Source organism: Hoplias malabaricus, unplaced genomic scaffold, assembly GCF_029633855.1.
Source record: "Hoplias malabaricus isolate fHopMal1 unplaced genomic scaffold, fHopMal1.hap1 scaffold_255, whole genome shotgun sequence".
In the NCBI taxonomy this organism is placed as follows: Eukaryota; Metazoa; Chordata; class Actinopteri; order Characiformes; family Erythrinidae; genus Hoplias; species Hoplias malabaricus.
Window position 1 is genome coordinate 23474 of NW_027100979.1, and position 19447 is coordinate 42920.

General features: G+C 39.8%; 55 non-coding genes and 3 pseudogenes across 55 annotated transcripts; all 58 read left to right on the forward strand.

Annotated features, from left to right (window-relative positions):
• The first annotated feature begins 120 nt into the window (after positions 1-120).
• On the forward strand, positions 121-239 carry LOC136683822 (5S ribosomal RNA). Its single transcript, XR_010799349.1, has one exon. It is a non-coding gene; the product is annotated as a 5S ribosomal RNA (ribosomal RNA).
• A 209-nt stretch (positions 240-448) lies between these two features.
• Positions 449-567, forward strand: LOC136683823 (5S ribosomal RNA). The gene has a single exon (XR_010799350.1). It is a non-coding gene; the product is annotated as a 5S ribosomal RNA (ribosomal RNA).
• A 220-nt stretch (positions 568-787) lies between these two features.
• On the forward strand, positions 788-906 carry LOC136683824 (5S ribosomal RNA). Its single transcript, XR_010799351.1, has one exon. It is a non-coding gene; the product is annotated as a 5S ribosomal RNA (ribosomal RNA).
• Positions 907-1128: 222 nt separating this feature from the next.
• Positions 1129-1247, forward strand: LOC136683825 (5S ribosomal RNA). The gene has a single exon (XR_010799352.1). It is a non-coding gene; the product is annotated as a 5S ribosomal RNA (ribosomal RNA).
• Positions 1248-1468: 221 nt separating this feature from the next.
• LOC136683827 (5S ribosomal RNA) lies at positions 1469-1587 on the forward strand. Its single transcript, XR_010799354.1, has one exon. It is a non-coding gene; the product is annotated as a 5S ribosomal RNA (ribosomal RNA).
• A 222-nt stretch (positions 1588-1809) lies between these two features.
• Positions 1810-1928, forward strand: LOC136683829 (5S ribosomal RNA). Its single transcript, XR_010799355.1, has one exon. It is a non-coding gene; the product is annotated as a 5S ribosomal RNA (ribosomal RNA).
• A 210-nt stretch (positions 1929-2138) lies between these two features.
• On the forward strand, positions 2139-2257 carry LOC136683830 (5S ribosomal RNA). Its single transcript, XR_010799356.1, has one exon. It is a non-coding gene; the product is annotated as a 5S ribosomal RNA (ribosomal RNA).
• A 220-nt stretch (positions 2258-2477) lies between these two features.
• Positions 2478-2596, forward strand: LOC136683831 (5S ribosomal RNA). The gene has a single exon (XR_010799357.1). It is a non-coding gene; the product is annotated as a 5S ribosomal RNA (ribosomal RNA).
• A 223-nt stretch (positions 2597-2819) lies between these two features.
• LOC136683832 (5S ribosomal RNA) lies at positions 2820-2938 on the forward strand. Its single transcript, XR_010799358.1, has one exon. It is a non-coding gene; the product is annotated as a 5S ribosomal RNA (ribosomal RNA).
• A 221-nt stretch (positions 2939-3159) lies between these two features.
• LOC136683833 (5S ribosomal RNA) lies at positions 3160-3278 on the forward strand. Its single transcript, XR_010799359.1, has one exon. It is a non-coding gene; the product is annotated as a 5S ribosomal RNA (ribosomal RNA).
• A 220-nt stretch (positions 3279-3498) lies between these two features.
• Positions 3499-3617, forward strand: LOC136683834 (5S ribosomal RNA). The gene has a single exon (XR_010799360.1). It is a non-coding gene; the product is annotated as a 5S ribosomal RNA (ribosomal RNA).
• A 210-nt stretch (positions 3618-3827) lies between these two features.
• On the forward strand, positions 3828-3946 carry LOC136683835 (5S ribosomal RNA). Its single transcript, XR_010799361.1, has one exon. It is a non-coding gene; the product is annotated as a 5S ribosomal RNA (ribosomal RNA).
• A 220-nt stretch (positions 3947-4166) lies between these two features.
• On the forward strand, positions 4167-4285 carry LOC136683836 (5S ribosomal RNA). Its single transcript, XR_010799362.1, has one exon. It is a non-coding gene; the product is annotated as a 5S ribosomal RNA (ribosomal RNA).
• A 222-nt stretch (positions 4286-4507) lies between these two features.
• Positions 4508-4626, forward strand: LOC136683804 (5S ribosomal RNA; annotated as a pseudogene).
• Positions 4627-4848: 222 nt separating this feature from the next.
• LOC136683837 (5S ribosomal RNA) lies at positions 4849-4967 on the forward strand. Its single transcript, XR_010799363.1, has one exon. It is a non-coding gene; the product is annotated as a 5S ribosomal RNA (ribosomal RNA).
• Positions 4968-5189: 222 nt separating this feature from the next.
• On the forward strand, positions 5190-5308 carry LOC136683799 (5S ribosomal RNA; annotated as a pseudogene).
• A 221-nt stretch (positions 5309-5529) lies between these two features.
• Positions 5530-5648, forward strand: LOC136683839 (5S ribosomal RNA). Its single transcript, XR_010799365.1, has one exon. It is a non-coding gene; the product is annotated as a 5S ribosomal RNA (ribosomal RNA).
• Positions 5649-5869: 221 nt separating this feature from the next.
• Positions 5870-5988, forward strand: LOC136683840 (5S ribosomal RNA). Its single transcript, XR_010799366.1, has one exon. It is a non-coding gene; the product is annotated as a 5S ribosomal RNA (ribosomal RNA).
• A 222-nt stretch (positions 5989-6210) lies between these two features.
• Positions 6211-6329, forward strand: LOC136683841 (5S ribosomal RNA). The gene has a single exon (XR_010799367.1). It is a non-coding gene; the product is annotated as a 5S ribosomal RNA (ribosomal RNA).
• A 222-nt stretch (positions 6330-6551) lies between these two features.
• Positions 6552-6670, forward strand: LOC136683778 (5S ribosomal RNA). The gene has a single exon (XR_010799316.1). It is a non-coding gene; the product is annotated as a 5S ribosomal RNA (ribosomal RNA).
• Positions 6671-6878: 208 nt separating this feature from the next.
• LOC136683789 (5S ribosomal RNA) lies at positions 6879-6997 on the forward strand. Its single transcript, XR_010799326.1, has one exon. It is a non-coding gene; the product is annotated as a 5S ribosomal RNA (ribosomal RNA).
• A 208-nt stretch (positions 6998-7205) lies between these two features.
• Positions 7206-7324, forward strand: LOC136683842 (5S ribosomal RNA). The gene has a single exon (XR_010799368.1). It is a non-coding gene; the product is annotated as a 5S ribosomal RNA (ribosomal RNA).
• Positions 7325-7545: 221 nt separating this feature from the next.
• LOC136683843 (5S ribosomal RNA) lies at positions 7546-7664 on the forward strand. The gene has a single exon (XR_010799369.1). It is a non-coding gene; the product is annotated as a 5S ribosomal RNA (ribosomal RNA).
• A 222-nt stretch (positions 7665-7886) lies between these two features.
• Positions 7887-8005, forward strand: LOC136683684 (5S ribosomal RNA). The gene has a single exon (XR_010799226.1). It is a non-coding gene; the product is annotated as a 5S ribosomal RNA (ribosomal RNA).
• A 209-nt stretch (positions 8006-8214) lies between these two features.
• Positions 8215-8333, forward strand: LOC136683685 (5S ribosomal RNA). The gene has a single exon (XR_010799227.1). It is a non-coding gene; the product is annotated as a 5S ribosomal RNA (ribosomal RNA).
• A 221-nt stretch (positions 8334-8554) lies between these two features.
• On the forward strand, positions 8555-8673 carry LOC136683686 (5S ribosomal RNA). The gene has a single exon (XR_010799228.1). It is a non-coding gene; the product is annotated as a 5S ribosomal RNA (ribosomal RNA).
• A 222-nt stretch (positions 8674-8895) lies between these two features.
• Positions 8896-9014, forward strand: LOC136683779 (5S ribosomal RNA). The gene has a single exon (XR_010799317.1). It is a non-coding gene; the product is annotated as a 5S ribosomal RNA (ribosomal RNA).
• Positions 9015-9224: 210 nt separating this feature from the next.
• On the forward strand, positions 9225-9343 carry LOC136683688 (5S ribosomal RNA). Its single transcript, XR_010799229.1, has one exon. It is a non-coding gene; the product is annotated as a 5S ribosomal RNA (ribosomal RNA).
• A 208-nt stretch (positions 9344-9551) lies between these two features.
• LOC136683689 (5S ribosomal RNA) lies at positions 9552-9670 on the forward strand. The gene has a single exon (XR_010799230.1). It is a non-coding gene; the product is annotated as a 5S ribosomal RNA (ribosomal RNA).
• Positions 9671-9889: 219 nt separating this feature from the next.
• Positions 9890-10008, forward strand: LOC136683691 (5S ribosomal RNA). Its single transcript, XR_010799232.1, has one exon. It is a non-coding gene; the product is annotated as a 5S ribosomal RNA (ribosomal RNA).
• Positions 10009-10229: 221 nt separating this feature from the next.
• LOC136683794 (5S ribosomal RNA) lies at positions 10230-10348 on the forward strand (annotated as a pseudogene).
• A 209-nt stretch (positions 10349-10557) lies between these two features.
• On the forward strand, positions 10558-10676 carry LOC136683692 (5S ribosomal RNA). The gene has a single exon (XR_010799233.1). It is a non-coding gene; the product is annotated as a 5S ribosomal RNA (ribosomal RNA).
• A 221-nt stretch (positions 10677-10897) lies between these two features.
• LOC136683693 (5S ribosomal RNA) lies at positions 10898-11016 on the forward strand. Its single transcript, XR_010799234.1, has one exon. It is a non-coding gene; the product is annotated as a 5S ribosomal RNA (ribosomal RNA).
• A 222-nt stretch (positions 11017-11238) lies between these two features.
• Positions 11239-11357, forward strand: LOC136683780 (5S ribosomal RNA). Its single transcript, XR_010799318.1, has one exon. It is a non-coding gene; the product is annotated as a 5S ribosomal RNA (ribosomal RNA).
• Positions 11358-11566: 209 nt separating this feature from the next.
• LOC136683694 (5S ribosomal RNA) lies at positions 11567-11685 on the forward strand. The gene has a single exon (XR_010799235.1). It is a non-coding gene; the product is annotated as a 5S ribosomal RNA (ribosomal RNA).
• Positions 11686-11906: 221 nt separating this feature from the next.
• On the forward strand, positions 11907-12025 carry LOC136683695 (5S ribosomal RNA). Its single transcript, XR_010799236.1, has one exon. It is a non-coding gene; the product is annotated as a 5S ribosomal RNA (ribosomal RNA).
• Positions 12026-12247: 222 nt separating this feature from the next.
• Positions 12248-12366, forward strand: LOC136683696 (5S ribosomal RNA). Its single transcript, XR_010799237.1, has one exon. It is a non-coding gene; the product is annotated as a 5S ribosomal RNA (ribosomal RNA).
• A 221-nt stretch (positions 12367-12587) lies between these two features.
• On the forward strand, positions 12588-12706 carry LOC136683697 (5S ribosomal RNA). Its single transcript, XR_010799238.1, has one exon. It is a non-coding gene; the product is annotated as a 5S ribosomal RNA (ribosomal RNA).
• A 222-nt stretch (positions 12707-12928) lies between these two features.
• LOC136683783 (5S ribosomal RNA) lies at positions 12929-13047 on the forward strand. The gene has a single exon (XR_010799320.1). It is a non-coding gene; the product is annotated as a 5S ribosomal RNA (ribosomal RNA).
• Positions 13048-13256: 209 nt separating this feature from the next.
• LOC136683698 (5S ribosomal RNA) lies at positions 13257-13375 on the forward strand. Its single transcript, XR_010799239.1, has one exon. It is a non-coding gene; the product is annotated as a 5S ribosomal RNA (ribosomal RNA).
• A 221-nt stretch (positions 13376-13596) lies between these two features.
• LOC136683699 (5S ribosomal RNA) lies at positions 13597-13715 on the forward strand. Its single transcript, XR_010799240.1, has one exon. It is a non-coding gene; the product is annotated as a 5S ribosomal RNA (ribosomal RNA).
• Positions 13716-13924: 209 nt separating this feature from the next.
• On the forward strand, positions 13925-14043 carry LOC136683700 (5S ribosomal RNA). Its single transcript, XR_010799241.1, has one exon. It is a non-coding gene; the product is annotated as a 5S ribosomal RNA (ribosomal RNA).
• A 220-nt stretch (positions 14044-14263) lies between these two features.
• On the forward strand, positions 14264-14382 carry LOC136683702 (5S ribosomal RNA). Its single transcript, XR_010799243.1, has one exon. It is a non-coding gene; the product is annotated as a 5S ribosomal RNA (ribosomal RNA).
• A 222-nt stretch (positions 14383-14604) lies between these two features.
• LOC136683784 (5S ribosomal RNA) lies at positions 14605-14723 on the forward strand. The gene has a single exon (XR_010799321.1). It is a non-coding gene; the product is annotated as a 5S ribosomal RNA (ribosomal RNA).
• Positions 14724-14933: 210 nt separating this feature from the next.
• On the forward strand, positions 14934-15052 carry LOC136683704 (5S ribosomal RNA). Its single transcript, XR_010799244.1, has one exon. It is a non-coding gene; the product is annotated as a 5S ribosomal RNA (ribosomal RNA).
• Positions 15053-15271: 219 nt separating this feature from the next.
• On the forward strand, positions 15272-15390 carry LOC136683705 (5S ribosomal RNA). Its single transcript, XR_010799245.1, has one exon. It is a non-coding gene; the product is annotated as a 5S ribosomal RNA (ribosomal RNA).
• Positions 15391-15610: 220 nt separating this feature from the next.
• Positions 15611-15729, forward strand: LOC136683706 (5S ribosomal RNA). The gene has a single exon (XR_010799246.1). It is a non-coding gene; the product is annotated as a 5S ribosomal RNA (ribosomal RNA).
• Positions 15730-15952: 223 nt separating this feature from the next.
• LOC136683707 (5S ribosomal RNA) lies at positions 15953-16071 on the forward strand. Its single transcript, XR_010799247.1, has one exon. It is a non-coding gene; the product is annotated as a 5S ribosomal RNA (ribosomal RNA).
• A 221-nt stretch (positions 16072-16292) lies between these two features.
• On the forward strand, positions 16293-16411 carry LOC136683708 (5S ribosomal RNA). The gene has a single exon (XR_010799248.1). It is a non-coding gene; the product is annotated as a 5S ribosomal RNA (ribosomal RNA).
• Positions 16412-16630: 219 nt separating this feature from the next.
• On the forward strand, positions 16631-16749 carry LOC136683709 (5S ribosomal RNA). Its single transcript, XR_010799249.1, has one exon. It is a non-coding gene; the product is annotated as a 5S ribosomal RNA (ribosomal RNA).
• Positions 16750-16970: 221 nt separating this feature from the next.
• Positions 16971-17089, forward strand: LOC136683710 (5S ribosomal RNA). Its single transcript, XR_010799250.1, has one exon. It is a non-coding gene; the product is annotated as a 5S ribosomal RNA (ribosomal RNA).
• Positions 17090-17309: 220 nt separating this feature from the next.
• On the forward strand, positions 17310-17428 carry LOC136683711 (5S ribosomal RNA). The gene has a single exon (XR_010799251.1). It is a non-coding gene; the product is annotated as a 5S ribosomal RNA (ribosomal RNA).
• Positions 17429-17648: 220 nt separating this feature from the next.
• On the forward strand, positions 17649-17767 carry LOC136683712 (5S ribosomal RNA). Its single transcript, XR_010799252.1, has one exon. It is a non-coding gene; the product is annotated as a 5S ribosomal RNA (ribosomal RNA).
• Positions 17768-17988: 221 nt separating this feature from the next.
• LOC136683785 (5S ribosomal RNA) lies at positions 17989-18107 on the forward strand. Its single transcript, XR_010799322.1, has one exon. It is a non-coding gene; the product is annotated as a 5S ribosomal RNA (ribosomal RNA).
• Positions 18108-18319: 212 nt separating this feature from the next.
• On the forward strand, positions 18320-18438 carry LOC136683714 (5S ribosomal RNA). Its single transcript, XR_010799254.1, has one exon. It is a non-coding gene; the product is annotated as a 5S ribosomal RNA (ribosomal RNA).
• A 219-nt stretch (positions 18439-18657) lies between these two features.
• LOC136683715 (5S ribosomal RNA) lies at positions 18658-18776 on the forward strand. Its single transcript, XR_010799255.1, has one exon. It is a non-coding gene; the product is annotated as a 5S ribosomal RNA (ribosomal RNA).
• A 218-nt stretch (positions 18777-18994) lies between these two features.
• LOC136683786 (5S ribosomal RNA) lies at positions 18995-19113 on the forward strand. The gene has a single exon (XR_010799323.1). It is a non-coding gene; the product is annotated as a 5S ribosomal RNA (ribosomal RNA).
• Positions 19114-19322: 209 nt separating this feature from the next.
• LOC136683716 (5S ribosomal RNA) lies at positions 19323-19441 on the forward strand. The gene has a single exon (XR_010799256.1). It is a non-coding gene; the product is annotated as a 5S ribosomal RNA (ribosomal RNA).
• The last annotated feature ends 6 nt before the right edge of the window (positions 19442-19447 follow it).

Consider the following 19447-nt stretch of genomic DNA (forward strand, 5'->3'; position numbering starts at 1 on the left):
CTGGAAAGCCAATCATTTTCATTTGAGGTGTCAGGTGGTCTACCGTTTACAGGCAGCTCTAAAACAAGTATTACTCTTAGAAGAGTATATAGAAATAGTCTTCTACAGCCAGCAGTGATCGCTTACGGCCATACCACTCCTTGAAAGCCCGATCCCGTCTGATCTCGGAAGCGAAGAAGAGTTGGGCCTAGTTAGTACTTGGATGGGAGACTGCCTGGGAATACTAGGTGCTGTAAGCTTTTTAGCTTAAGTTTCTATTATAAAGACAGTAACCACAGTCATTTAAACACAAGAGAAGAAGAAAACTTAAAAAAAAAAAAAAAACGAACTGGAAAGCCAATCATTTTCATTTGAGGTGTCAGGTGGTCTACCGTTTACAGGCAGCTCTAAAACAAGTATTACTCTTAGAAGAGTATATAGAAATAGTCTTCTACAGCCAGCAGTGATCGCTTACGGCCATACCACTCCTTGAAAGCCCGATCCCGTCTGATCTCGGAAGCGAAGAAGAGTTGGGCCTAGTTAGTACTTGGATGGGAGACTGCCTGGGAATACTAGGTGCTGTAAGCTTTTTAGCTTAAGTTTCTATTATAAAGACAGTAACCACAGTCATTTAAACACAAGAGAAGAAGAAAACTTAAAAAAAAAAAACAACAAAAAAAAAAACGAACTGGAAAGCCAATCATTTTCATTTGAGGTGTCAGGTGGTCTACCGTTTACAGGCAGCTCTAAAACAAGTATTACTCTTAGAAGAGTATATAGAAATAGTCTTCTACAGCCAGCACTGATCGCTTACGGCCATACCACTCCTTGAAAGCCCGATCCCGTCTGATCTCGGAAGCGAAGAAGAGTTGGGCCTAGTTAGTACTTGGATGGGAGACTGCCTGGGAATACTAGGTGCTGTAAGCTTTTTAGCTTAAGTTTCTATTATAAAGACAGTAACCACAGTCATTTAAACACAAGAGAAGAAGAAAACTTAAAAAAAAAAAAACAACAAAAAAAAAAAACGAACTGGAAAGCCAATCATTTTCATTTGAGGTGTCAGGTGGTCTACCGTTTACAGGCAGCTCTAAAACAAGTATTACTCTTAGAAGAGTATATAGAAATAGTCTTCTACAGCCAGCAGTGATCGCTTACGGCCATACCACTCCTTGAAAGCCCGATCCCGTCTGATCTCGGAAGCGAAGAAGAGTTGGGCCTAGTTAGTACTTGGATGGGAGACTGCCTGGGAATACTAGGTGCTGTAAGCTTTTTAGCTTAAGTTTCTATTATAAAGACAGTAACCACAGTCATTTAAACACAAGAGAAGAAGAAAACTTAAAAAAAAAAAACAACAAAAAAAAAAAACGAACTGGAAAGCCAATCATTTTCATTTGAGGTGTCAGGTGGTCTACCATTTACAGGCAGCTCTAAAACAAGTATTACTCTTAGAAGAGTATATAGAAATAGTCTTCTACAGCCAGCAGTGATCGCTTACGGCCATACCACTCCTTGAAAGCCCGATCCCGTCTGATCTCGGAAGCGAAGAAGAGTTGGGCCTAGTTAGTACTTGGATGGGAGACTGCCTGGGAATACTAGGTGCTGTAAGCTTTTTAGCTTAAGTTTCTATTATAAAGACAGTAACCACAGTCATTTAAACACAAGAGAAGAAGAAAACTTAAAAAAAAACAACAACAAAAAAAAAAAAACGAACTGGAAAGCCAATCATTTTCATTTGAGGTGTCAGGTGGTCTACCGTTTACAGGCAGCTCTAAAACAAGTATTACTCTTAGAAGAGTATATAGAAATAGTCTTCTACAGCCAGCAGTGATCGCTTACGGCCATACCACTCCTTGAAAGCCCGATCCCGTCTGATCTCGGAAGCGAAGAAGAGTTGGGCCTAGTTAGTACTTGGATGGGAGACTGCCTGGGAATACTAGGTGCTGTAAGCTTTTTAGCTTAAGTTTCTATTATAAAGACAGTAACCACAGTCATTTAAACACAAGAGAAGAAGAAAACTTAAAAAAAAAAAAAAAAACGAACTGGAAAGCCAATCATTTTCATTTGAGGTGTCAGGTGGTCTACCGTTTACAGGCAGCTCTAAAACAAGTATTACTCTTAGAAGAGTATATAGAAATAGTCTTCTACAGCCAGCAGTGATCGCTTACGGCCATACCACTCCTTGAAAGCCCGATCCCGTCTGATCTCGGAAGCGAAGAAGAGTTGGGCCTAGTTAGTACTTGGATGGGAGACTGCCTGGGAATACTAGGTGCTGTAAGCTTTTTAGCTTAAGTTTCTATTATAAAGACAGTAACCACAGTCATTTAAACACAAGAGAAGAAGAAAACTTAAAAAAAAAAAACAACAAAAAAAAAAACGAACTGGAAAGCCAATCATTTTCATTTGAGGTGTCAGGTGGTCTACCGTTTACAGGCAGCTCTAAAACAAGTATTACTCTTAGAAGAGTATATAGAAATAGTCTTCTACAGCCAGCAGTGATCGCTTACGGCCATACCACTCCTTGAAAGCCCGATCCCGTCTGATCTCGGAAGCGAAGAAGAGTTGGGCCTAGTTAGTACTTGGATGGGAGACTGCCTGGGAATACTAGGTGCTGTAAGCTTTTTAGCTTAAGTTTCTATTATAAAGACAGTAACCACAGTCATTTAAACACAAGAGAAGAAGAAAACTTAAAAAAAAACAACGACAAAAAAAAAAAAAACGAACTGGAAAGCCAATCATTTTCATTTGAGGTGTCAGGTGGTCTACCGTTTACAGGCAGCTCTAAAACAAGTATTACTCTTAGAAGAGTATATAGAAATAGTCTTCTACAGCCAGCAGTGATCGCTTACGGCCATACCACTCCTTGAAAGCCCGATCCCGTCTGATCTCGGAAGCGAAGAAGAGTTGGGCCTAGTTAGTACTTGGATGGGAGACTGCCTGGGAATACTAGGTGCTGTAAGCTTTTTAGCTTAAGTTTCTATTATAAAGACAGTAACCACAGTCATTTAAACACAAGAGAAGAAGAAAACTTAAAAAAAAAAAACAACAAAAAAAAAAAACGAACTGGAAAGCCAATCATTTTCATTTGAGGTGTCAGGTGGTCTACCGTTTACAGGCAGCTCTAAAACAAGTATTACTCTTAGAAGAGTATATAGAAATAGTCTTCTACAGCCAGCAGTGATCGCTTACGGCCATACCACTCCTTGAAAGCCCGATCCCGTCTGATCTCGGAAGCGAAGAAGAGTTGGGCCTAGTTAGTACTTGGATGGGAGACTGCCTGGGAATACTAGGTGCTGTAAGCTTTTTAGCTTAAGTTTCTATTATAAAGACAGTAACCACAGTCATTTAAACACAAGAGAAGAAGAAAACTTAAAAAAAACAACAACAAAAAAAAAAAACGAACTGGAAAGCCAATCATTTTCATTTGAGGTGTCAGGTGGTCTACCGTTTACAGGCAGCTCTAAAACAAGTATTACTCTTAGAAGAGTATATAGAAATAGTCTTCTACAGCCAGCAGTGATCGCTTACGGCCATACCACTCCTTGAAAGCCCGATCCCGTCTGATCTCGGAAGCGAAGAAGAGTTGGGCCTAGTTAGTACTTGGATGGGAGACTGCCTGGGAATACTAGGTGCTGTAAGCTTTTTAGCTTAAGTTTCTATTATAAAGACAGTAACCACAGTCATTTAAACACAAGAGAAGAAGAAAACTTAAAAAAAAAAAAAAAAACGAACTGGAAAGCCAATCATTTTCATTTGAGGTGTCAGGTGGTCTACCGTTTACAGGCAGCTCTAAAACAAGTATTACTCTTAGAAGAGTATATAGAAATAGTCTTCTACAGCCAGCAGTGATCGCTTACGGCCATACCACTCCTTGAAAGCCCGATCCCGTCTGATCTCGGAAGCGAAGAAGAGTTGGGCCTAGTTAGTACTTGGATGGGAGACTGCCTGGGAATACTAGGTGCTGTAAGCTTTTTAGCTTAAGTTTCTATTATAAAGACAGTAACCACAGTCATTTAAACACAAGAGAAGAAGAAAACTTAAAAAAAAAAAACAACAAAAAAAAAAACGAACTGGAAAGCCAATCATTTTCATTTGAGGTGTCAGGTGGTCTACCGTTTACAGGCAGCTCTAAAACAAGTATTACTCTTAGAAGAGTATATAGAAATAGTCTTCTACAGCCAGCAGTGATCGCTTACGGCCATACCACTCCTTGAAAGCCCGATCCCGTCTGATCTCGGAAGCGAAGAAGAGTTGGGCCTAGTTAGTACTTGGATGGGAGACTGCCTGGGAATACTAGGTGCTGTAAGCTTTTTAGCTTAAGTTTCTATTATAAAGACAGTAACCACAGTCATTTAAACACAAGAGAAGAAGAAAACTTAAAAAAAAACAACGACAAAAAAAAAAAAACGAACTGGAAAGCCAATCATTTTCATTTGAGGTGTCAGGTGGTCTACCGTTTACAGGCAGCTCTAAAACAAGTATTACTCTTAGAAGAGTATATAGAAATAGTCTTCTACAGCCAGCAGTGATCGCTTACGGCCATACCACTCCTTGAAAGCCCGATCTCGTCTGATCTCGGAAGCGAAGAAGAGTTGGGCCTAGTTAGTACTTGGATGGGAGACTGCCTGGGAATACAAGGTGCTGTAAGCTTTTTAGCTTAAGTTTCTATTATAAAGACAGTAACCACAGTCATTTAAACACAAGAGAAGAAGAAAACTTAAAAAAAACAAAAAAAAAAAAAAAAAAAACGAACTGGAAAGCCAATCATTTTCATTTGAGGTGTCAGGTGGTCTACCGTTTACAGGCAGCTCTAAAACAAGTATTACTCTTAGAAGAGTATATAGAAATAGTCTTCTACAGCCAGCAGTGATCGCTTACGGCCATACCACTCCTTGAAAGCCCGATCCCGTCTGATCTCGGAAGCGAAGAAGAGTTGGGCCTAGTTAGTACTTGGATGGGAGACTGCCTGGGAATACTAGGTGCTGTAAGCTTTTTAGCTTAAGTTTCTATTATAAAGACAGTAACCACAGTCATTTAAACACAAGAGAAGAAGAAAACTTAAAAAAAAACAACGACAAAAAAAAAAAAACGAACTGGAAAGCCAATCATTTTCATTTGAGGTGTCAGGTGGTCTACCGTTTACAGGCAGCTCTAAAACAAGTATTACTCTTAGAAGAGTATATAGAAATAGTCTTCTACAGCCAGCAGTGATCGCTTACGGCCATACCACTCCTTGAAAGCCCGATCTTGTCTGATCTCGGAAGCGAAGAAGAGTTGGGCCTAGTTAGTACTTGGATGGGAGACTGCCTGGGAATACTAGGTGCTGTAAGCTTTTTAGCTTAAGTTTCTATTATAAAGACAGTAACCACAGTCATTTAAACACAAGAGAAGAAGAAAACTTAAAAAAAACAAAAAAAAAAAAAAAAAAACGAACTGGAAAGCCAATCATTTTCATTTGAGGTGTCAGGTGGTCTACCGTTTACAGGCAGCTCTAAAACAAGTATTACTCTTAGAAGAGTATATAGAAATAGTCTTCTACAGCCAGCAGTGATCGCTTACGGCCATACCACTCCTTGAAAGCCCGATCCCGTCTGATCTCGGAAGCGAAGAAGAGTTGGGCCTAGTTAGTACTTGGATGGGAGACTGCCTGGGAATACTAGGTGCTGTAAGCTTTTTAGCTTAAGTTTCTATTATAAAGACAGTAACCACAGTCATTTAAACACAAGAGAAGAAGAAAACTTAAAAAAAAAAAACAACAAAAAAAAAAAACGAACTGGAAAGCCAATCATTTTCATTTGAGGTGTCAGGTGGTCTACCGTTTACAGGCAGCTCTAAAACAAGTATTACTCTTAGAAGAGTATATAGAAATAGTCTTCTACAGCCAGCAGTGATCGCTTACGGCCATACCACTCCTTGAAAGCCCGATCCCGTCTGATCTCGGAAGCGAAGAAGAGTTGGGCCTAGTTAGTACTTGGATGGGAGACTGCCTGGGAATACTAGGTGCTGTAAGCTTTTTAGCTTAAGTTTCTATTATAAAGACAGTAACCACAGTCATTTAAACACAAGAGAAGAAGAAAACTTAAAAAAAAACAACGACAAAAAAAAAAAAACGAACTGGAAAGCCAATCATTTTCATTTGAGGTGTCAGGTGGTCTACCGTTTACAGGCAGCTCTAAAACAAGTATTACTCTTAGAAGAGTATATAGAAATAGTCTTCTACAGCCAGCAGTGATCGCTTACGGCCATACCACTCCTTGAAAGCCCGATCCCGTCTGATCTCGGAAGCGAAGAAGAGTTGGGCCTAGTTAGTACTTGGATGGGAGACTGCCTGGGAATACTAGGTGCTGTAAGCTTTTTAGCTTAAGTTTCTATTATAAAGACAGTAACCACAGTCATTTAAACACAAGAGAAGAAGAAAACTTAAAAAAAAACAACGACAAAAAAAAAAAAACGAACTGGAAAGCCAATCATTTTCATTTGAGGTGTCAGGTGGTCTACCGTTTACAGGCAGCTCTAAAACAAGTATTACTCTTAGAAGAGTATATAGAAATAGTCTTCTACAGCCAGCAGTGATCGCTTACGGCCATACCACTCCTTGAAAGCCTGATCCCGTCTGATCTCGGAAGCGAAGAAGAGTTGGGCCTAGTTAGTACTTGGATGGGAGACTGCCTGGGAATACTAGGTGCTGTAAGCTTTTTAGCTTAAGTTTCTATTATAAAGACAGTAACCACAGTCATTTAAACACAAGAGAAGAAAAAACAACAAAAAAAAAAAAAAACGAACTGGAAAGCCAATCATTTTCATTTGAGGTGTCAGGTGGTCTACCGTTTACAGGCAGCTCTAAAACAAGTATTACTCTTAGAAGAGTATATAGAAATAGTCTTCTACAGCCAGCAGTGATCGCTTACGGCCATACCACTCCTTGAAAGCCCGATCTCGTCTGATCTCGGAAGCGAAGAAGAGTTGGGCCTAGTTAGTACTTGGATGGGAGACTGTCTGGGAATACTAGGTGCTGTAAGCTTTTTAGCTTAAGCTTCTATTATAAAGACAGTAACCACAGTCATTTAAACACAAGAGAAGAAAAAACAACAAAAAAAAAAAAAAACGAACTGGAAAGCCAATCATTTTCATTTGAGGTGTCAGGTGGTCTACCGTTTACAGGCAGCTCTAAAACAAGTATTACTCTTAGAAGAGTATATAGAAATAGTCTTCTACAGCCAGCAGTGATCGCTTACGGCCATACCACTCCTTGAAAGCCCGATCCCGTCTGATCTCGGAAGCGAAGAAGAGTTGGGCCTAGTTAGTACTTGGATGGGAGACTGCCTGGGAATACTAGGTGCTGTAAGCTTTTTAGCTTAAGTTTCTATTATAAAGACAGTAACCACAGTCATTTAAACACAAGAGAAGAAGAAAACTTAAAAAAAAAAAACAACAAAAAAAAAAAACGAACTGGAAAGCCAATCATTTTCATTTGAGGTGTCAGGTGGTCTACCGTTTACAGGCAGCTCTAAAACAAGTATTACTCTTAGAAGAGTATATAGAAATAGTCTTCTACAGCCAGCAGTGATCGCTTACGGCCATACCACTCCTTGAAAGCCCGATCCCGTCTGATCTCGGAAGCGAAGAAGAGTTGGGCCTAGTTAGTACTTGGATGGGAGACTGCCTGGGAATACTAGGTGCTGTAAGCTTTTTAGCTTAAGTTTCTATTATAAAGACAGTAACCACAGTCATTTAAACACAAGAGAAGAAGAAAACTTAAAAAAAAACAACAACAAAAAAAAAAAAACGAACTGGAAAGCCAATCATTTTCATTTGAGGTGTCAGGTGGTCTACCGTTTACAGGCAGCTCTAAAACAAGTATTACTCTTAGAAGAGTATATAGAAATAGTCTTCTACAGCCAGCAGTGATCGCTTACGGCCATACCACTCCTTGAAAGCCCGATCCCGTCTGATCTCGGAAGCGAAGAAGAGTTGGGCCTAGTTAGTACTTGGATGGGAGACTGCCTGGGAATACTAGGTGCTGTAAGCTTTTTAGCTTAAGTTTCTATTATAAAGACAGTAACCACAGTCATTTAAACACAAGAGAAGAAGAAAACTTAAAAAAAAAAAAAAAACGAACTGGAAAGCCAATCATTTTCATTTGAGGTGTCAGGTGGTCTACCGTTTACAGGCAGCTCTAAAACAAGTATTACTCTTAGAAGAGTATATAGAAATAGTCTTCTACAGCCAGCAGTGATCGCTTACGGCCATACCACTCCTTGAAAGCCCGATCCCGTCTGATCTCGGAAGCGAAGAAGAGTTGGGCCTAGTTAGTACTTGGATGGGAGACTGCCTGGGAATACTAGGTGCTGTAAGCTTTTTAGCTTAAGTTTCTATTATAAAGACAGTAACCACAGTCATTTAAACACAAGAGAAGAAGAAAACTTAAAAAAAAAAAACAACAAAAAAAAAAAACGAACTGGAAAGCCAATCATTTTCATTTGAGGTGTCAGGTGGTCTACCGTTTACAGGCAGCTCTAAAACAAGTATTACTCTTAGAAGAGTATATAGAAATAGTCTTCTACAGCCAGCAGTGATCGCTTACGGCCATACCACTCCTTGAAAGCCCGATCCCGTCTGATCTCGGAAGCGAAGAAGAGTTGGGCCTAGTTAGTACTTGGATGGGAGACTGCCTGGGAATACTAGGTGCTGTAAGCTTTTTAGCTTAAGTTTCTATTATAAAGACAGTAACCACAGTCATTTAAACACAAGAGAAGAAGAAAACTTAAAAAAAAACAACGACAAAAAAAAAAAAACGAACTGGAAAGCCAATCATTTTCATTTGAGGTGTCAGGTGGTCTACCGTTTACAGGCAGCTCTAAAACAAGTATTACTCTTAGAAGAGTATATAGAAATAGTCTTCTACAGCCAGCAGTGATCGCTTACGGCCATACCACTCCTTGAAAGCCTGATCCCGTCTGATCTCGGAAGCGAAGAAGAGTTGGGCCTAGTTAGTACTTGGATGGGAGACTGCCTGGGAATACTAGGTGCTGTAAGCTTTTTAGCTTAAGTTTCTATTATAAAGACAGTAACCACAGTCATTTAAACACAAGAGAAGAAGAAAACTTAAAAAAAAAAAAAAAAACGAACTGGAAAGCCAATCATTTTCATTTGAGGTGTCAGGTGGTCTACCGTTTACAGGCAGCTCTAAAACAAGTATTACTCTTAGAAGAGTATATAGAAATAGTCTTCTACAGCCAGCAGTGATCGCTTACGGCCATACCACTCCTTGAAAGCCCGATCCCGTCTGATCTCGGAAGCGAAGAAGAGTTGGGCCTAGTTAGTACTTGGATGGGAGACTGCCTGGGAATACTAGGTGCTGTAAGCTTTTTAGCTTAAGTTTCTATTATAAAGACAGTAACCACAGTCATTTAAACACAAGAGAAGAAGAAAACTTAAAAAAAAAAAAAAACGAACTGGAAAGCCAATCATTTTCATTTGAGGTGTCAGGTGGTCTACCGTTTACAGGCAGCTCTAAAACAAGTATTACTCTTAGAAGAGTATATAGAAATAGTCTTCTACAGCCAGCAGTGATCGCTTACGGCCATACCACTCCTTGAAAGCCCGATCCCGTCTGATCTCGGAAGCGAAGAAGAGTTGGGCCTAGTTAGTACTTGGATGGGAGACTGCCTGGGAATACTAGGTGCTGTAAGCTTTTTAGCTTAAGTTTCTATTATAAAGACAGTAACCACAGTCATTTAAACACAAGAGAAGAAGAAAACTTAAAAAAAAAAACAACAAAAAAAAAAACGAACTGGAAAGCCAATCATTTTCATTTGAGGTGTCAGGTGGTCTACCGTTTACAGGCAGCTCTAAAACAAGTATTACTCTTAGAAGAGTATATAGAAATAGTCTTCTACAGCCAGCAGTGATCGCTTACGGCCATACCACTCCTTGAAAGCCCGATCCCGTCTGATCTCGGAAGCGAAGAAGAGTTGGGCCTAGTTAGTACTTGGATGGGAGACTGCCTGGGAATACTAGGTGCTGTAAGCTTTTTAGCTTAAGTTTCTATTATAAAGACAGTAACCACAGTCATTTAAACACAAGAGAAGAAGAAAACTTAAAAAAAAACAACGACAAAAAAAAAAAACGAACTGGAAAGCCAATCATTTTCATTTGAGGTGTCAGGTGGTCTACCGTTTACAGGCAGCTCTAAAACAAGTATTACTCTTAGAAGAGTATATAGAAATAGTCTTCTACAGCCAGCAGTGATCGCTTACGGCCATACCACTCCTTGAAAGCCCGATCCCGTCTGATCTCGGAAGCGACGAAGAGTTGGGCCTAGTTAGTACTTGGATGGGAGACTGCCTGGGAATACTAGGTGCTGTAAGCTTTTTAGCTTAAGTTTCTATTATAAAGACAGTAACCACAGTCATTTAAACACAAGAGAAGAAGAAAACTTAAAAAAAAAAAAAAAACGAACTGGAAAGCCAATCATTTTCATTTGAGGTGTCAGGTGGTCTACCGTTTACAGGCAGCTCTAAAACAAGTATTACTCTTAGAAGAGTATATAGAAATAGTCTTCTACAGCCAGCAGTGATCGCTTACGGCCATACCACTCCTTGAAAGCCCGATCCCGTCTGATCTCGGAAGCGAAGAAGAGTTGGGCCTAGTTAGTACTTGGATGGGAGACTGCCTGGGAATACTAGGTGCTGTAAGCTTTTTAGCTTAAGTTTCTATTATAAAGACAGTAACCACAGTCATTTAAACACAAGAGAAGAAGAAAACTTAAAAAAAAAAAAACAACAAAAAAAAAAACGAACTGGAAAGCCAATCATTTTCATTTGAGGTGTCAGGTGGTCTACCGTTTACAGGCAGCTCTAAAACAAGTATTACTCTTAGAAGAGTATATAGAAATAGTCTTCTACAGCCAGCAGTGATCGCTTACGGCCATACCACTCCTTGAAAGCCCGATCCCGTCTGATCTCGGAAGCGAAGAAGAGTTGGGCCTAGTTAGTACTTGGATGGGAGACTGCCTGGGAATACTAGGTGCTGTAAGCTTTTTAGCTTAAGTTTCTATTATAAAGACAGTAACCACAGTCATTTAAACACAAGAGAAGAAGAAAACTTAAAAAAAACAACGACAAAAAAAAAAAAAACGAACTGGAAAGCCAATCATTTTCATTTGAGGTGTCAGGTGGTCTACCGTTTACAGGCAGCTCTAAAACAAGTATTACTCTTAGAAGAGTATATAGAAATAGTCTTCTACAGCCAGCAGTGATCGCTTACGGCCATACCACTCCTTGAAAGCCTGATCCCGTCTGATCTCGGAAGCGAAGAAGAGTTGGGCCTAGTTAGTACTTGGATGGGAGACTGCCTGGGAATACTAGGTGCTGTAAGCTTTTTAGCTTAAGTTTCTATTATAAAGACAGTAACCACAGTCATTTAAACACAAGAGAAGAAGAAAACTTAAAAAAAAAAAAAAAACGAACTGGAAAGCCAATCATTTTCATTTGAGGTGTCAGGTGGTCTACCGTTTACAGGCAGCTCTAAAACAAGTATTACTCTTAGAAGAGTATATAGAAATAGTCTTCTACAGCCAGCAGTGATCGCTTACGGCCATACCACTCCTTGAAAGCCCGATCCCGTCTGATCTCGGAAGCGAAGAAGAGTTGGGCCTAGTTAGTACTTGGATGGGAGACTGCCTGGGAATACTAGGTGCTGTAAGCTTTTTAGCTTAAGTTTCTATTATAAAGACAGTAACCACAGTCATTTAAACACAAGAGAAGAAGAAAACTTAAAAAAAAAAAACAACAAAAAAAAAAAACGAACTGGAAAGCCAATCATTTTCATTTGAGGTGTCAGGTGGTCTACCGTTTACAGGCAGCTCTAAAACAAGTATTACTCTTAGAAGAGTATATAGAAATAGTCTTCTACAGCCAGCAGTGATCGCTTACGGCCATACCACTCCTTGAAAGCCCGATCCCGTCTGATCTCGGAAGCGAAGAAGAGTTGGGCCTAGTTAGTACTTGGATGGGAGACTGCCTGGGAATACTAGGTGCTGTAAGCTTTTTAGCTTAAGTTTCTATTATAAAGACAGTAACCACAGTCATTTAAACACAAGAGAAGAAGAAAACTTAAAAAAAAACAACAACAAAAAAAAAAAAACGAACTGGAAAGCCAATCATTTTCAGTTGAGGTGTCAGGTGGTCTACCGTTTACAGGCAGCTCTAAAACAAGTATTACTCTTAGAAGAGTATATAGAAATAGTCTTCTACAGCCAGCAGTGATCGCTTACGGCCATACCACTCCTTGAAAGCCCGATCCCGTCTGATCTCGGAAGCGAAGAAGAGTTGGGCCTAGTTAGTACTTGGATGGGAGACTGCCTGGGAATACTAGGTGCTGTAAGCTTTTTAGCTTAAGTTTCTATTATAAAGACAGTAACCACAGTCATTTAAACACAAGAGAAGAAGAAAACTTAAAAAAAAAAAACAACAAAAAAAAAAAACGAACTGGAAAGCCAATCATTTTCATTTGAGGTGTCAGGTGGTCTACCGTTTACAGGCAGCTCTAAAACAAGTATTACTCTTAGAAGAGTATATAGAAATAGTCTTCTACAGCCAGCAGTGATCGCTTACGGCCATACCACTCCTTGAAAGCCCGATCCCGTCTGATCTCGGAAGCGAAGAAGAGTTGGGCCTAGTTAGTACTTGGATGGGAGACTGCCTGGGAATACTAGGTGCTGTAAGCTTTTTAGCTTAAGTTTCTATTATAAAGACAGTAACCACAGTCATTTAAACACAAGAGAAGAAGAAAACTTAAAAAAAAACAACGACAAAAAAAAAAAAACGAACTGGAAAGCCAATCATTTTCATTTGAGGTGTCAGGTGGTCTACCGTTTACAGGCAGCTCTAAAACAAGTATTACTCTTAGAAGAGTATATAGAAATAGTCTTCTACAGCCAGCAGTGATCGCTTACGGCCATACCACTCCTTGAAAGCCTGATCCCGTCTGATCTCGGAAGCGAAGAAGAGTTGGGCCTAGTTAGTACTTGGATGGGAGACTGCCTGGGAATACTAGGTGCTGTAAGCTTTTTAGCTTAAGTTTCTATTATAAAGACAGTAACCACAGTCATTTAAACACAAGAGAAGAAGAAAACTTAAAAAAAAAAAAAAAACGAACTGGAAAGCCAATCATTTTCATTTGAGGTGTCAGGTGGTCTACCGTTTACAGGCAGCTCTAAAACAAGTATTACTCTTAGAAGAGTATATAGAAATAGTCTTCTACAGCCAGCAGTGATCGCTTACGGCCATACCACTCCTTGAAAGCCCGATCCCGTCTGATCTCGGAAGCGAAGAAGAGTTGGGCCTAGTTAGTACTTGGATGGGAGACTGCCTGGGAATACTAGGTGCTGTAAGCTTTTTAGCTTAAGTTTCTATTATAAAGACAGTAACCACAGACATTTAAACACAAGAGAAGAAGAAAACTTAAAAAAAAAAAACAACAAAAAAAAAAAACGAACTGGAAAGCCAATCATTTTCATTTGAGGTGTCAGGTGGTCTACCGTTTACAGGCAGCTCTAAAACAAGTATTACTCTTAGAAGAGTATATAGAAATAGTCTTCTACAGCCAGCAGTGATCGCTTACGGCCATACCACTCCTTGAAAGCCCGATCCCGTCTGATCTCGGAAGCGAAGAAGAGTTGGGCCTAGTTAGTACTTGGATGGGAGACTGCCTGGGAATACTAGGTGCTGTAAGCTTTTTAGCTTAAGTTTCTATTATAAAGACAGTAACCACAGTCATTTAAACACAAGAGAAGAAGAAAACTTAAAAAAAAAAAAAAAACGAACTGGAAAGCCAATCATTTTCATTTGAGGTGTCAGGTGGTCTACCGTTTACAGGCAGCTCTAAAACAAGTATTACTCTTAGAAGAGTATATAGAAATAGTCTTCTACAGCCAGCAGTGATCGCTTACGGCCATACCACTCCTTGAAAGCCCGATCCCGTCTGATCTCGGAAGCGAAGAAGAGTTGGGCCTAGTTAGTACTTGGATGGGAGACTGCCTGGGAATACTAGGTGCTGTAAGCTTTTTAGCTTAAGTTTCTATTATAAAGACAGTAACCACAGTCATTTAAACACAAGAGAAGAAGAAAACTTAAAAAAAAAAACAACAAAAAAAAAAAACGAACTGGAAAGCCAATCATTTTCATTTGAGGTGTCAGGTGGTCTACCGTTTACAGGCAGCTCTAAAACAAGTATTACTCTTAGAAGAGTATATAGAAATAGTCTTCTACAGCCAGCAGTGATCGCTTACGGCCATACCACTCCTTGAAAGCCCGATCCCGTCTGATCTCGGAAGCGAAGAAGAGTTGGGCCTAGTTAGTACTTGGATGGGAGACTGCCTGGGAATACTAGGTGCTGTAAGCTTTTTAGCTTAAGTTTCTATTATAAAGACAGTAACCACAGTCATTTAAACACAAGAGAAGAAGAAAACTTAAAAAAAAACAACGACAAAAAAAAAAAAACGAACTGGAAAGCCAATCATTTTCATTTGAGGTGTCAGGTGGTCTACCGTTTACAGGCAGCTCTAAAACAAGTATTACTCTTAGAAGAGTATATAGAAATAGTCTTCTACAGCCAGCAGTGATCGCTTACGGCCATACCACTCCTTGAAAGCCTGATCCCGTCTGATCTCGGAAGCGAAGAAGAGTTGGGCCTAGTTAGTACTTGGATGGGAGACTGCCTGGGAATACTAGGTGCTGTAAGCTTTTTAGCTTAAGTTTCTATTATAAAGACAGTAACCACAGTCATTTAAACACAAGAGAAGAAGAAAACTTAAAAAAAAAAAAAAAAACGAACTGGAAAGCCAATCATTTTCATTTGAGGTGTCAGGTGGTCTACCGTTTACAGGCAGCTCTAAAACAAGTATTACTCTTAGAAGAGTATATAGAAATAGTCTTCTACAGCCAGCAGTGATCGCTTACGGCCATACCACTCCTTGAAAGCCCGATCCCGTCTGATCTCGGAAGCGAAGAAGAGTTGGGCCTAGTTAGTACTTGGATGGGAGACTGCCTGGGAATACTAGGTGCTGTAAGCTTTTTAGCTTAAGTTTCTATTATAAAGACAGTAACCACAGTCATTTAAACACAAGAGAAGAAGAAAACTTAAAAAAAAAAACAACAAAAAAAAAAACGAACTGGAAAGCCAATCATTTTCATTTGAGGTGTCAGGTGGTCTACCGTTTACAGGCAGCTCTAAAACAAGTATTACTCTTAGAAGAGTATATAGAAATAGTCTTCTACAGCCAGCAGTGATCGCTTACGGCCATACCACTCCTTGAAAGCCCGATCCCGTCTGATCTCGGAAGCGAAGAAGAGTTGGGCCTAGTTAGTACTTGGATGGGAGACTGCCTGGGAATACTAGGTGCTGTAAGCTTTTTAGCTTAAGTTTCTATTATAAAGACAGTAACCACAGTCATTTAAACACAAGAGAAGAAGAAAACTTAAAAAAAAAAAACAACAAAAAAAAAAACGAACTGGAAAGCCAATCATTTTCATTTGAGGTGTCAGGTGGTCTACCGTTTACAGGCAGCTCTAAAACAAGTATTACTCTTAGAAGAGTATATAGAAATAGTCTTCTACAGCCAGCAGTGATCGCTTACGGCCATACCACTCCTTGAAAGCCCGATCCCGTCTGATCTCGGAAGCGAAGAAGAGTTGGGCCTAGTTAGTACTTGGATGGGAGACTGCCTGGGAATACTAGGTGCTGTAAGCTTTTTAGCTTAAGTTTCTATTATAAAGACAGTAACCACAGTCATTTAAACACAAGAGAAGAAGAAAACTTAAAAAAAAAACAACAACAAAAAAAAAAAAACGAACTGGAAAGCCAATCATTTTCATTTGAGGTGTCAGGTGGTCTACCGTTTACAGGCAGCTCTAAAACAAGTATTACTCTTAGAAGAGTATATAGAAATAGTCTTCTACAGCCAGCAGTGATCGCTTACGGCCATACCACTCCTTGAAAGCCCGATCCCGTCTGATCTCGGAAGCGAAGAAGAGTTGGGCCTAGTTAGTACTTGGATGGGAGACTGCCTGGGAATACTAGGTGCTGTAAGCTTTTTAGCTTAAGTTTCTATTATAAAGACAGTAACCACAGTCATTTAAACACAAGAGAAGAAGAAAACTTAAAAAAAAAAAACAACAAAAAAAAAAAACGAACTGGAAAGCCAATCATTTTCATTTGAGGTGTCAGGTGGTCTACCGTTTACAGGCAGCTCTAAAACAAGTATTACTCTTAGAAGAGTATATAGAAATAGTCTTCTACAGCCAGCAGTGATCGCTTACGGCCATACCACTCCTTGAAAGCCCGATCCCGTCTGATCTCGGAAGCGAAGAAGAGTTGGGCCTAGTTAGTACTTGGATGGGAGACTGCCTGGGAATACTAGGTGCTGTAAGCTTTTTAGCTTAAGTTTCTATTATAAAGACAGTAACCACAGTCATTTAAACACAAGAGAAGAAGAAAACTTAAAAAAAAAAACAACAAAAAAAAAAACGAACTGGAAAGCCAATCATTTTCATTTGAGGTGTCAGGTGGTCTACCGTTTACAGGCAGCTCTAAAACAAGTATTACTCTTAGAAGAGTATATAGAAATAGTCTTCTACAGCCAGCAGTGATCGCTTACGGCCATACCACTCCTTGAAAGCCCGATCCCGTCTGATCTCGGAAGCGAAGAAGAGTTGGGCCTAGTTAGTACTTGGATGGGAGACTGCCTGGGAATACTAGGTGCTGTAAGCTTTTTAGCTTAAGTTTCTATTATAAAGACAGTAACCACAGTCATTTAAACACAAGAGAAGAAGAAAACTTAAAAAAAAAAAACAACAAAAAAAAAAAACGAACTGGAAAGCCAATCATTTTCATTTGAGGTGTCAGGTGGTCTACCGTTTACAGGCAGCTCTAAAACAAGTATTACTCTTAGAAGAGTATATAGAAATAGTCTTCTACAGCCAGCAGTGATCGCTTACGGCCATACCACTCCTTGAAAGCCCGATCCCGTCTGATCTCGGAAGCGAAGAAGAGTTGGGCCTAGTTAGTACTTGGATGGGAGACTGCCTGGGAATACTAGGTGCTGTAAGCTTTTTAGCTTAAGTTTCTATTATAAAGACAGTAACCACAGTCATTTAAACACAAGAGAAGAAGAAAACTTAAAAAAAAAAACAACAAAAAAAAAAAACGAACTGGAAAGCCAATCATTTTCATTTGAGGTGTCAGGTGGTCTACCGTTTACAGGCAGCTCTAAAACAAGTATTACTCTTAGAAGAGTATATAGAAATAGTCTTCTACAGCCAGCAGTGATCGCTTACGGCCATACCACTCCTTGAAAGCCCGATCCCGTCTGATCTCGGAAGCGAAGAAGAGTTGGGCCTAGTTAGTACTTGGATGGGAGACTGCCTGGGAATACTAGGTGCTGTAAGCTTTTTAGCTTAAGTTTCTATTATAAAGACAGTAACCACAGTCATTTAAACACAAGAGAAGAAGAAAACTTAAAAAAAAACAACAACAAAAAAAAAAACGAACTGGAAAGCCAATCATTTTCATTTGAGGTGTCAGGTGGTCTACCGTTTACAGGCAGCTCTAAAACAAGTATTACTCTTAGAAGAGTATATAGAAATAGTCTTCTACAGCCAGCAGTGATCGCTTACGGCCATACCACTCCTTGAAAGCCCGATCCCGTCTGATCTCGGAAGCGAAGAAGAGTTGGGCCTAGTTAGTACTTGGATGGGAGACTGCCTGGGAATACTAGGTGCTGTAAGCTTTTTAGCTTAAGTTTCTATTATAAAGACAGTAACCACAGTCATTTAAACACAAGAGAAGAAGAAAACTTAAAAAAAAAAAACAACAAAAAAAAAAAACGAACTGGAAAGCCAATCATTTTCATTTGAGGTGTCAGGTGGTCTACCGTTTACAGGCAGCTCTAAAACAAGTATTACTCTTAGAAGAGTATATAGAAATAGTCTTCTACAGCCAGCAGTGATCGCTTACGGCCATACCACTCCTTGAAAGCCTGATCCCGTCTGATCTCGGAAGCGAAGAAGAGTTGGGCCTAGTTAGTACTTGGATGGGAGACTGCCTGGGAATACTAGGTGCTGTAAGCTTTTTAGCTTAAGTTTCTATTATAAAGACAGTAACCACAGTCATTTAAACACAAGAGAAGAAGAAAACTTAAAAAAAAAAAAAAAAAAACGAACTGGAAAGCCAATCATTTTCATTTGAGGTGTCAGGTGGTCTACCGTTTACAGGCAGCTCTAAAACAAGTATTACTCTTAGAAGAGTATATAGAAATAGTCTTCTACAGCCAGCAGTGATCGCTTACGGCCATACCACTCCTTGAAAGCCCGATCCCGTCTGATCTCGGAAGCGAAGAAGAGTTGGGCCTAGTTAGTACTTGGATGGGAGACTGCCTGGGAATACTAGGTGCTGTAAGCTTTTTAGCTTAAGTTTCTATTATAAAGACAGTAACCACAGTCATTTAAACACAAGAGAAGAAGAAAACTTAAAAAAAAAAACAACAAAAAAAAAAACGAACTGGAAAGCCAATCATTTTCATTTGAGGTGTCAGGTGGTCTACCGTTTACAGGCAGCTCTAAAACAAGTATTACTCTTAGAAGAGTATATAGAAATAGTCTTCTACAGCCAGCAGTGATCGCTTACGGCCATACCACTCCTTGAAAGCCCGATCCCGTCTGATCTCGGAAGCGAAGAAGAGTTGGGCCTAGTTAGTACTTGGATGGGAGACTGCCTGGGAATACTAGGTGCTGTAAGCTTTTTAGCTTAAGTTTCTATTATAAAGACAGTAACCACAGTCATTTAAACACAAGAGAAGAAGAAAACTTAAAAAAAAAAACAACAAAAAAAAAACGAACTGGAAAGCCAATCATTTTCATTTGAGGTGTCAGGTGGTCTACCGTTTACAGGCAGCTCTAAAACAAGTATTACTCTTAGAAGAGTATATAGAAATAGTCTTCTACAGCCAGCAGTGATCGCTTACGGCCATACCACTCCTTGAAAGCCTGATCCCGTCTGATCTCGGAAGCGAAGAAGAGTTGGGCCTAGTTAGTACTTGGATGGGAGACTGCCTGGGAATACTAGGTGCTGTAAGCTTTTTAGCTTAAGTTTCTATTATAAAGACAGTAACCACAGTCATTTAAACACAAGAGAAGAAGAAAACTTAAAAAAAAAAAAAAAACGAACTGGAAAGCCAATCATTTTCATTTGAGGTGTCAGGTGGTCTACCGTTTACAGGCAGCTCTAAAACAAGTATTACTCTTAGAAGAGTATATAGAAATAGTCTTCTACAGCCAGCAGTGATCGCTTACGGCCATACCACTCCTTGAAAGCCCGATCCCGTCTGATCTCGGAAGCGAAGAAGAGTTGGGCCTAGTTAGTACTTGGATGGGAGACTGCCTGGGAATACTAGGTGCTGTAAGCTTTTTAG